Here is a 12,329-nt window from a genome sequence, read left to right as displayed (position 1 = left end):
GGCTCCCAGCAGGTTGTCCAGAATGGAATGTGGCCCTTGGGCAGAAACAGCTTGCCCACCCCTGAATTAGAGCACCCCTGTCATCGTCAGAGGGAGGAAGGAAGGAAGGAAGGAAGGAAGGAAAGAAAGAAAGAAAGAAAGAAAGAAAGAAAGAAAGAAAGAAAGAAAGGGTTTCTAACTCACCAGCTAGTTCCTAAAGATCAGTTCCTTTCATATCCCCAGGAGACCCGATATCCTTAACAAGGAAGATCCTTTTCCTCCCCAGCGATAAGGAAGCAGTTCTGGAAATGAAAAAAGGCAAGTGGTGAGACTTCTGGGGAAACGAGGCAAGTAGAGATGAGGTGGAAGCCATTTTAAATGGATTTATCCATGGTCTGTGGACTGAGGATTGGGCCACCTCTTGAACTGGGTGCCCACTTATGTCCAAGTTGTTTGTCCATTGTAAAGGTTTTTTTTTAACCTCCCCCAACTAATTATTTACAAAAAATACATATATGTATAATACACAGAAAAGATTCAAGCCCCATGTGGCACTATATTTCTGCAGCATAATTTTAGAATGCAGAAGTCTTTTTATAGAGCTATATGATGTACACCACCTTGACATATTTTAGGAGTTGATGGTTTGTAAATATTCCCATAAAGAAATAGAAAAATAAATACACATATAGTCCAACCACCTGCTGTGCAGGAATCTCTTTTTATTGATTTGCGTACTTATATTTTATTGAAAATTTTCAGTGGACAAAGAAAGTGAAAGAAATGAAAAACAGAAACAGGATGTCCTTGATGTGTATGAACTGAGCTGGGTGACGGATCCATAAAAAGTTGCTTGGAGGGGCCTGATCTGGCGCCAAGGCTGGCACACAGGGCCCTGCATCCCATTCTGCCTTCACAAAAGCCCTATTAGGTAGGTTAGACTGAAAGGAGTGAGGGTGTGACTCAAGCTCCCCCAGCAGGCTTTGTGGTCAAGGAGAGATGTGAACTTGGGTCCAAGTTTGTCATCCGAACCACTACACCAAACTGGATCTCTCCTCACTTCCTGATGACTTGAGCATGATCTTCTGACCATCTTGCCAGTTGCCATCTACCCCTCACCCCGTGGCACAAAGCATACACAGAAGTGGTTGGTTGATTTCAGTGGCGCCTCCCCTGGTTCACAGCAACTGAAGCACTGGCCTGCATAATTTTTTCCCCAAAAAGAGGGAAAGTCTCGCAGCTGGAGTTGCTGTTTTTTTTTTTATTTATGCTGCAGCCTCCTTGCATCAAACACTGTTCTGAAGTATAAACAGAATTTAGATTTATTGGAATGCTCCACTCTTGCCCTTGTTGTTCCTTGTAACAGGAAGTTATTTGTCGCAATTAAGAGGAAATGAGTTGAAGAGCAGCAGGAGGTAGATTTTCAAATGCTTCTGGAAATGAGCAAAGCCTCACAATCTCCAGGACCCTCTGCCCCAAGCCAGCCAGCTGAAAACATGGGAAATTGCTCCTGCTCTTTTGCTTGTTTGTGAAAAGCCTCTGCTGCATTTCAGGCTTGGAAATAAAAATGGGAAGGAGACGTCTTTTTAAAAAGTGCACTTTACACTCTATTCAGTGTGTGAGTGTGTAAATCAGAGATGTTTCCTAAAACTCTGCGATGCTCTTGCATCCTACATTGATCATGTAGAGGCAGATTTTGCTCCTGCCAACAAAGAAACTGAATGATGGGATCACAACACCAAGGAGTGTTTGGAGGACACCATGCTGGCTAGTAGAGGTCAACAGCATGGGTAGGCAAACTAAGGCCCAGGGGCTGGATCCGGCCCACTCGCCTTCTAAATCCAGCCCGCGGATGGTCCTGGAGTCAGTGAGTTTTTACATGAGTAGAATGTGTCCTTTTATTTAAAATGCATCTCTGGTTATTTGTGGGGCCTGCCTGGTGTTTTTACATGAGTAGAATGTGTGCTTTTATTTAAAATGCATCTCTGGGTTACAGTGGTACCTCGGGTTAAGAACTTAATTCGTTCTGGATTCGTTCTTAACCTGAAACTGTTCTTAACCTGAAGCACCACTTTAGCTAATGGGGTCTCCCACTGCTGCCGCCGCTGAGTGATTTCTGTTCTCATCCTGAAGCAAAGTTCTTAACCCGAAGTAACATTTCTGGGTTAGCGGAGTCTGTAACCTGAAGCGTATGTAACCTTAAGCGTATGTAACCCAAGGTACCACTGTATTGTGGGGCATAGGAATTCATTCATTTTTCTTCTTCAAAATATAGTCTGGCCCCCCACAAGGTCTGAGGGACAATGGACCGGCCCCCTGTTGTAAAAGTTTGCTGACCCCTGGTCAACAGCGCTGAGGGCCTTACACTGACCCTCTGTCACTGGCATTGCTGTGGCTAATTGGGAGAGGGGAGAAGTGGCAGCATGGTCAAGAGAGTGCAAACTCACTAGCAGAGTCAGTCGGCACTCTCATTGGGTTTGTTGCATCATGCCATCCACACCGCTGCCTCTCCCCTCTCCCTCTTCTTGGGAAGCTGCATCCACACCCTGCCAACGGCTAGTGAGACAAACAGCAAGTTGCATATTAAAAGCATCCCAGACCTGGCTCACTCTGCAACTGCATGATTAATACACCTCTCCTCCTAAACTGATCCACGTACCTACCAAAGTAGCATGTCAGGAAAAACAGTGCTAGCTTAGCTGCTGTCTAATATGCCCATCTGGAGCCATGTGTCCAGTTCTGAGTACCATAGTTTAAGAAGGATCTTGACAAGCTGGAACGTGTGCAGAGAAGGGCAACCAAAATGACCGGGGGTCTGGAAACCAAGCCTTAGGAGGAACGGTTTGAGGGATCTGTGGATGTTTAGCCAGGAAAAAAAGGAGACTGAGAGGAGATATGATGGCCATCTTCAAATAGTTTTAGGGGCCGTCACAAAGAAGATGGAGCAAGCTTCTTTTCTGCTTCTCCACAGGGTAGAATCCAAATCAATGGATTCCAATGACAAGAAAGGAGATTCCAACTAAACACTAGGAAGGGTTTTCTGATTGTAAGAGCTATTCAACAGTGGAACAAACTACTTCAGAAGTGGACAGTCCTTTATCAGAAGTTTTAAAGCAGAGGTTGGATAGTCATGTGTTAGGGATTCTTTAGCTGTGGTTCCTGCATCACAGGGGGTTAGACTAGATGACCCTTGGGGTCCCTTCCAATTATACAATTCTATGCTACTTTTTCATTTAAAGGCACAGTCAAGCATTCAAATGACCTACAGTCATAAATAGTACAGTTAGAGAACAGTTTTCCTTGTGAGTGTGCAAATTCCCTCCCAATTTCCATATTCTATTCATTTTGTAGATTAAAATTTCCTTTGTTAAATTATACATTTGTTAAAATCAGGCACACTTCATTTCATTCACTGTTCAGTGGGGGACCCAAGAGTTCTTCTGCTGCCTGCAACTTTTGTTTTCCACCTGTCTGACATGAATTTTCAGGCATTCTCCTATCCCTCCTGAGATTGGATCTGCCAAATTTCAGATGGACGAGCAAAAAAGTCCCCTGTATTATAGACAATTAGGGCTACAACCTTGTACACCCTTACCTAGAATTAAATCACCTTGAACTCCATGAGTAGATATGCATAGTACTGTGTAAGGGTGCCAACTTGAATAAAACATTTGGAGAGCCCAGGTAAGCCCTGCTTTGCACAATCAATTACATAATGTGGCACGTGCACACCATTTGAATGACAATGCCCATCAACTTTGGGGGTCCTTGGTCCCCTCAAATATATTATTAGGGGGCCAAAGGGATCTTGGACCCTAGGAGTTGGCTCCTATGGTACTGTGCTATAAGAATAGGAACTACACGCTTAACAGATGGCAAACTCATCCCCCAGTGTGAATCATTATTTATTTATCTTACTGCATACTGTATTTATTCTGCTTTTCAAATCACTACTATCTCTCAAAGTGGCTCATATCAATCAAAAGAGACAGATGGGTCCTGCTATCAGGCTTACCAACTAAAAAGGCAAGACACTCAAGGGAAGTGGAGTGGAAGGAAAGGAAAGAGGAGGGAAATCAGTCTTTAAAGGCCAGAACAAAGTGGTAAGCTATAATGGGCATTTTTATCCAGTTCAGGCCAAGATGATCTTCCCTTCCTGATTTATGTGCTTGAGTAGCAATTGGTGACTCTTGTTCTTCTGCCCAGCGGATGGGGCCAGAGTGCTCTTCTTCTTTTCCCTGTTCCAAGCAAGATGGTGCCACCCAAGAGGGAGTTTGCAGAAGTACAAAAAAAATAGGGGCAGGGAAAAGGGAGGGGAAAGAGCCCAATGAACCCAAATGAGGAGTAATGCCTCTCTGACCAGGATGGAGCTGCTATGCTAGCTTCCAGGCAGGTGGGTTGCTGTGACTTACTGAGAGGGAGAGAGGTGAGGAGATGGGGAGGTTTGCATGGTGCAAGCACTTCTGCAGGAAAGGCTCCGCCAGAGTGCTTGCACCACACTAATCTCCCTGCCATTGGATTCTTTGTCGTTTCTACTGCAACAGACATAGTTACCTCTAACCGACTAAACACTGGGCACTGGCTTTCCAGTTTTTTTAAAAAGTTTTGTTTTGTTTTTGCAGGGTGAGTGGCAGATTTGCACTTGGTACACAGGGCCCCAAAGTCAGAACCCAATTTTGCTTTGCAGGAAAAAAAGAGCACCCAGTCTAATATAATTTTTCACTACTGAAGCAGAAACGCAACTTCTTTTCTTCACCCCACACTTCTTTTCTTAAAACATGCTGTTATGTGAAAAAAAGAATAATGGAATAATTCACTTTATTACATTACTAATTATGGTGTTGTTTTATTATGCCAGGCTAAGTACAAAAACATATTCTGTATAAAAAGAAAATAAGAAGAATGGGCTTGGCGTGGAATCAGCTAATTCAGTACATAATTTTGTAGCAAGTAATTATTTGCTTAAAATGAGAATTAGCTGAAAGAGGATCAGATTCGCTCTCTCTCTCTCTGGTGGCTCACACACAAGGAAGGTGAGGATGTAATTTGTTATGAATGCATCAGCTTGTTAAATAAATACTAGATATGTTATTTTCAAAAGAGACTCTCTGCAGTGTTACAGTAGCAAGAGCACTGTGTTTTGCTGTAGCTAACCCAGCACAGGACTAGTTCTGCTACAAACAGCAGCCTCTTATCTGTCACCGGTTCCATAATTTTATTTATTCATTTGCTATCACATTTCTTTTCTACCTTTCCTTTAAGGAGGCTAGACAGCATACGGGCTTTCCATTCCTGTTTTATCTCCACAACAACCCTGTCCAGGTGCCTTAGGTTGAGACAGGGCGTTCTATTGCTCTAAGTTTCATATGCTGGGGAGAGTCCACTAGTTAGGAGCAGAGTACATGCTTTGCTAGGCAAAAGTTCCTCATTGCATTTCCAGATAGAAGGATTTCAAACAGAAAGATCTTTGTGAGACCTCAGATAACTGCTGCCATTCAGAAGCAGCCAAGCCTGGCCTGGGTGGACCATGACTCCTTGGACAGAGCTCATGCTCCGAATGAATAAGGTCTCAGATTAAATCCTCAGCATCTCCACTGAAAGCAGAAATCAGGGACCAGGAAAGGCAAGTGTGAGGAACCTTTGGCCCTCAAGATGTTGCTGAACTACAACTTCCACCACCCCTGTCCACTGGCCGTGTTTACTGGGGTGGATGGGATTTTGGGTTCAGCAACATCAGGATGGCCAAAGGTCCCCCATGCCTAAGGTAAGGAGAAAAGATTTCTGCTTGAGAACCTGGATCAGACTTCCCCAACCTGGTGCCCTCCAAGTGTTTTGAGTGACAACTTCCATAATCCCTGACCATTGGCCATGCTGGTGGTGGTTGCTGTTGTTGGGGATGACACGTACTTAGGCCTCTTTATCTGGGTGTCAGGACTCTCCCCAGGATGCATCCCTTCCCTGGTTACACTACCTCTTCTCAAGCCACACCCCTCATGGTCCCTGCTTTGCTGTCCCTTTAGTGTTTTTGCCTGGCTGGAATGTGTCCTTGAATTCTGACAATACTTCTTGCTTCTCTGGATGCCCCCCTAAGAGAGCCTACTGCACAAATGTAAAACACCATTTTCTTGTGTAACAGTAGCAGACTCATTTTTTCGTATAAAAAGTTTCAGGATTTCAGCAGGAAGCTGCACGTCATGCATGGACTGGAAACAAAGCCGTAGGTTCACCCCAAAACCTTTGAAGGCATAGACGGTATTAAAAACTGGAATGCGTATAACTGCCTCAGTACCGTCATGATTGTGCCATGAAAAGGATGTCTGGAGGGCCCCCAAAGCCGAGGGACAGCTGTACGTTTGCCACAATCCTGGTGGGTTTACTCAAAGCAGAGTAAAAGGGGAGGAAAGTGTGATGACGAGTTTGGCTGGCTTTGCCCTCGGCTGCTCTGTGTCCTGTTGGGAAGACGTTCTCCCGAGGAGCTGAATGTAAAATCTTTCACTCTAAGCCTGCTGACAGCAGGATAAAGCAGGATGGAAATTTGCTTAGTGCTACCCCGCGAAGGCTTTAAAACACACATATTGTTATCTCGCTGCTTGCTACAGTGACCTACATAACGGCTCAGGCTGGCTCCTGAGTTTTCTTCCCTCTTTTCCACACCACACTATTCAGCTCCCACCCCCACTGCCCAATCTCTTGCCAGGAAGATATTTTGCTAGGCCTCACATTAGCCACAACACACACACACACACACACACACACACACACACACACACACACACACACAATGGCTCAGAGCCAGTGCCTGGTGGACATCATTGTAAAAGGACCAGTAGACCCAAGATGCTGTGCTTCTGACGCTGAAGCAGTCAGGGCCCAAGTGACCTGCTCTGTTAATTCCCCTTCAGCATTCATGAGTCTCTATGTGCTCACTGCCTAACAGCATTTTCATCAATGTTAGGGTAGCAAAGGAAGGAGGCCTGTGGATCTAGAATGTTCCAGGACCCTACAGTATTTTCCTCCCCCCAGACCTTCATTTTCCTTGCTGTAAGTACAGCTTCTTGCCATCTAGCTGCAGAAATGCAGACTTCTCTCTTGTACCCAGGTTGCATTTAAAGGCACCTAACACTCTCATTCAGCCCCCACTTAGGCATGGGCATAGGTGGGGTGTGTCACACAGTCCAGTAGCTAGTAGTCACAAGCTGCTCAATCTCTTAAGCAAGCAATAAAGCTAGAAAGACGCCCAGAGAGAGAGAGAAAGAGAGAGAGAAATTTCTGTAATTTCCTTGACACAACACAATGGTTTCTGGAGACCCAAAGTGGCATCATGGTGAAATGGATAGACTCAACCCCTCTTGTGGCTTTTGGTGCAAGGAAAAAACAGGCAAAAAATAATTATTCCATTTATGAATAATTTCCTATGAAGCATCTTCAAGTGTTTTCACAACACAATAAAAACATATGCAAAAATTGCATACATTAAAACAGCAACAATTACACTCGCACACACACACACACACACACACACAATGCAAATCCAATACAGATATTGAGCGGGATATGAATCTCCACTTATCAAAAGGAAAGTCTTCAAGTGGTGCTGAAAAGACAGCAGAGTCAGCGCCTGCCTGAAATGTAACAGCAGGGAGCTCCAAAGTTCTGCAACATTAAAGGTCTGATTCTTGCATTGCACAGAATGGATCTCCTGATGAGGTGGTATCTGCAGGAGGCCCTCTGCTGCAAAGTGCAGTGATCAGTTGGGTGCAAAAGGGATGAGATGTACAGGGCTCTGTGCCCCACTACCAGCACCTTGAACTTAACCAGGTATGGGGAGGATCTACAGCTGTATAAGACAGCAGAGAGGAAAGCTTGACTGCAGGTGGAGGCAAAAGTCTCCAGGACTGGAGAGGGAGAGAATGCATGAGGAAAGGAAGATGGGGAAAGGAACTAACTGGGAAGGCAAGTTGGGTCTGGCACTCCACTCACCCACTCAGCTACAGCCTGCTTTCCCAGCTACGCAGAATCCCATCATCTGTTGGACATGTTACTAGCTTGGAAGCAAGGACTAATTATTGCTCACTGAACTGGCTAAACAGATAAACCTCATACCAACTTGTTCAGAAGAGGTGGGTAAGGCAACTATAAATAGGAATCAAAATTAAAGTTTGATAAGTCCTGAAGGACAACTCACAGTTGCACCAAAGGTAGGTTGAGCAGAGATGCTTGAAGAGACAACCCACCTCACCCCAGCAGAGAGGAGACAATGGCTTAGAGCAGCTTTCCCCAACATGGTGCTCTACAAATTGTTTTGGACAATAACTACAATAATCGCTGGCCATTAACCATTTTGGCTGGGGCAGATGAAAGTTTGGGGTTGTCTCCAATGCCAGACCTACACAGAATAGACCCACTGAAATCTGTGACATTAATGACTAAATTAGGCACATAAATTTTAATGGGTTTGCTCTGAGTAAAACTCAGTGCGTCTCATGGAGTCTAAAACATCTGGAGGGCACCCATGCAATCTGGTCTGAAGGAGCCACCTCCTGTCTTCTCCTGAGCTTTGATGATGCAATTACTTTTCTCATTAATTTTTGGAGAATGACACAGCACAGGGGGAGCCAAGTAGTGCCCTCCAGCTGTTGTTGGACTACACCTCCCATCATCCCTGACCATGGGCTACTCCACCATTGGGAAGGCATCCTACACTTTGCAAGAGCCTTGGAGATTATTATTTGCCACTTTTTTCCTCCCTCCCTCAAGAAAAAAGTTAGACACACACAGAGAGAAAGGTAACACATCCCCTGACTCTTTAAAGCAGGCATAGGCAAACTCGGCCCTCCAGATGTTTTGGGACTACAACTCCCATCACCCCTGACCACTGGTCCTGTTAGCTAGGGATGATGGGATGATGGGAGTTGTAGTCCCAAAACATCTGGAGGGCCGAGTTTGGGGATGCCTGTTTTAAAGCATGTCAAAAGATGGTTGCAATTGTGGTACCATTTGGAGGTCATGTGACCTTCTCCAGTCACTTCCTCTGCCTGCTTCATGGCTGCTGAAAATCATACAGCTATGAACTCTAAGTGAAGACAGATACATTAATACTCCCCCCCCCCGATTATGTAAGAAGCAATGGATTCCAACTGCCTAGAAAAGATGTTTCATTGTAGGCAACACTGTACATTAAGTAGGAAGTCCTGAGGAACCGTTTCATTTTTAATTAGCGGAACATTTCCCTCTAATTAAGAAAGGTGGAGTGGTAGGGATGGGCTCCCTATAAAGCAGGAGCAAGAAACCTCCCTCCCCCCACTCAGCTTGGTATTTCCTTGGAGGTAATGTATGGGGGGGCACATGTAGATCGTTGGTGGGACTGAAACCAGTAGTGGGTGGGGCTGAGCAAAACGTGAGTGGCAGCATTCTCTCTCTCTCTCTCTCTCTCTCTCTCTCTCTCTCTCTCACACACACACACACACACACACACACACACACCCTCTGTAGGTGGGTACTGTGTACTCTGTGGGTACTGTGTAATGCATTATAGCAATGTAAAGTTACACACCCCACTTTGTAGCATTCCTTGATCATTGAGTTTAGTGCTGAGGCAACAGACTAGAACTTAAGAAGCTCCAAGGAATGAGAGAACAGGGTGCACTAGGGAGCTATCCTTGGTGCTGAAATCTTAGCAATTGAAACTTCTTCCCCGTGAGCCTTGTAGAACAACTATACTCTCAAGATTCCCTGATGATAAAAGAGTGGATCCCTCTGTTTCTCTGTAGCCTTATGTAACACAGACCTTCAGAATAGGCGAGCCCTACTGATCTCCCCTCCACCAAAAAAGAGACAATTTTTTGCTCTAATGTAAATTGTTTGCGGAAAGGGAGAGAAATGCAGATTGGTAAGGATTTTATTTGATTGTTAAAGATGTATTGTAAAAAACAAAAACAAACAGAAGTGCTAAGCTACTATTAACTGGCAATACAAGTCATGAAAAAATGCGTAATGAACAGAAAATATGGATGATTGGTGGAGGAGCTGGTGGAAGTTCAAAAAATTGGAAATATGAGAACAAGATTGTGTTGATTAATTTGTAAAAGAAAAAATTAATAAATATATATATATATATATATATATATATATATAAAGGATTTTATTTAAGTTGTCAACCAGTTAGGTGGGCTGGATTCAAAGGTAATTTTGGGGTTACACAAACTATGTCAGGAACATGGTACATTCACAGGGATGCAACACCCTGCAGTCCCCAATTCTCAGCATGTGTCTTTGCTGCTCTGAATGAACATATGACAGGCTCAGTATTGGTTTCTCCCCCCTGCATGGTGCTATCAGCCACTTCATTTTCCACTACCAGAGCCCTAAAAACAGAATCTCCCTTAGCTAGAACTTAATGAGTTAGAAGACTGCACAGCCATAGGCTAGGCTAGGCTTGATCTTTGTCGTTGTTGCTAAGACCCTTTAGACATTCCTTCCCTACAGGCTTAGACTTCTTTAGGAGTCATGTCCTCTCACTAGGAACCCTGGATACTGTATTTTGGTGACAAGAGTGGCTGCTAGGGAACTCTAGGGAACAAAGGCTCCTCAGTAAATGAGAACCCCCAGGAGTTATTGGAGGAAGTAATAGCTGAAAGTAAGTTCATAGCGTAGATAGACCTCCTCTTTTGCTTTTGCAGAAACACAAAGGTAACAAGGTGTCCAAAGGTTGCAGTGCTGCCTCTGGTAATCCAGCCACTCATAGCCTTAAATAATTATTGCTCAGGACTCCTTGCTACCACATTATTTGAATACAAGCTGTATTCCCCCCCCAATAAATCTCCCCTGAGAGTGCCAGAGTAGAATTGCTATATCACATTCAAATTGTGTGGTAATAAGGAGCCTTGGGTGGCTGGATCACCTGCTTAAAATAGTTTAGAGGCAAAACAATCTTTTACAGGGACACAGAGGCAGCCCTGCAGCCCTAGGGCTACACTGTATAGAGTTCTGTAGAATTCTGAAGTGAGTTCATGATCCGACTGGGTCACAATCTACCTTGTTTGAAACAGGTGAGTCCACTTTGGAGTCCATGTTTGATGGGTTTTATTGAAATAAAAATGAGTTCGAAAAGTGTTTGTCTTTGGCTGCATCATGCCAACAGCTGTACAAATCAGATGGAGTCCGGGCAGAGGTTTTGGGGCAGGAGTCCCACATCCCATCTGACTGCCCCTCTTTGCTTTCTGCAGCTGGGCCCTTGACAAACGACTTCATTCTTCATCCCACCTCAAATTGATGAATGTGCCTTGCTGAAATGATTGAGCGCGTCCAAGACAGCAAGGTTATTAAACCGCAATGAGAGCAAGCAGCAAGCGATTGCCAGCCTCGTTAGCATTAAGTACGCTTTCCTCAGCAATTCCCTCTACCTTCAGAAGACTGACATGGCCTGTGCATAAAGGAAGGGGCTTGTGAAGAAGAGCTGCATGAAGTGCAGAGAGAAAGACATTATTAGAGGAACAACAGCAGGGATTGAATGGTTTTGACTTGTGGCCACCATTATGAAAGTTGTTACGAGTGTCCTGAGCCATTTTCTGCTCTATAAGGGCTTTCTTTGGACTGATCCATCTTCTTCCACTGTTAACCTCTCCCTTTCCTAGTGCTTCCCCTTTCTGCTGCTCTGCTGTGGCAGAGCAATTAGAACAGGAGTTTCAGGTCAAGGGAATGTCTGTGTGTAAGCAGGTGCATCTTCAAAAGCCAGCAGAATGCCAACACAGATGGGCTTCTCACATTTCAGCAGAGAGGGCATTCCATAACGCTGGTGCTACCAGTGAAAAAGCCCACCTCTGCATTTCTAGAGGTAGAGTCCATCTTTTGCATACAGAAGCCTGGCATTCCTAGGTAGGGCTGTAAAAGACTCCTGTCTGCAACCCTGGAGAGCAGCTGCCAGTCAGTGTAGAGACAATAATAAGTAACAGCTTTCTCCTGATTGAAATGCAGAGTGCTTGAGGACTGGGACATTTGCAGGGAAACCAAAATGCTTGTTTACAAAGCTATTGTACTACCAACCTTACTGTATGATTGTGAAACATGGACCACTTATAAACAGCATCTCCAACTCCTCGAAAGATTCCATCAATGGTGTCTCTGAAAATTTTTACACATCACTTGGGAAGACAGGCAAACTAATGCCAGTGTACTGGAAGAAGCAAAGATCACCAGTGTTGAAGCAATGATTCTTCAACATCACCTTCATTGGACTGGTCATGTTGTGCGGATGCCTGATGTCTTCCAAAGCAACTACTCTAAAAATGGTAAGCGTAATGCTGGTGGTCAACAAAAGAGGTTCAAAGACTCTCTCAAGGCAAATCTTTTAA

At 44.5% G+C, this 12,329-nt stretch overlaps 1 protein-coding gene across 3 annotated transcripts in view; it reads right to left on the bottom strand.

Annotated features, from left to right (window-relative positions):
• DLGAP3 (DLG associated protein 3) overlaps nt 1–12,329 on the bottom strand; it is a 178,801-nt gene that overhangs the window by 61,566 nt on the left and 104,906 nt on the right. For all 3 annotated transcript variants that reach the window (XM_081921190.1, XM_081921192.1, XM_081921191.1), the window contains exon 2: nt 184–281. The gene's annotated coding sequence lies outside the window, so the exon portion shown is untranslated. The remainder of the gene's footprint in view (nt 1–183; nt 282–12,329) is intronic.

Source organism: Podarcis melisellensis (genome assembly GCF_964234715.1).
Source record: "Podarcis melisellensis genome assembly, chromosome: 8".
NCBI lineage: Eukaryota > Metazoa > Chordata > Lepidosauria > Squamata > Lacertidae > Podarcis > Podarcis melisellensis.
The sequence above is the reverse complement of the archived record's forward strand: the minus strand, read 5'-3'. Positions and strand labels throughout refer to the sequence as shown.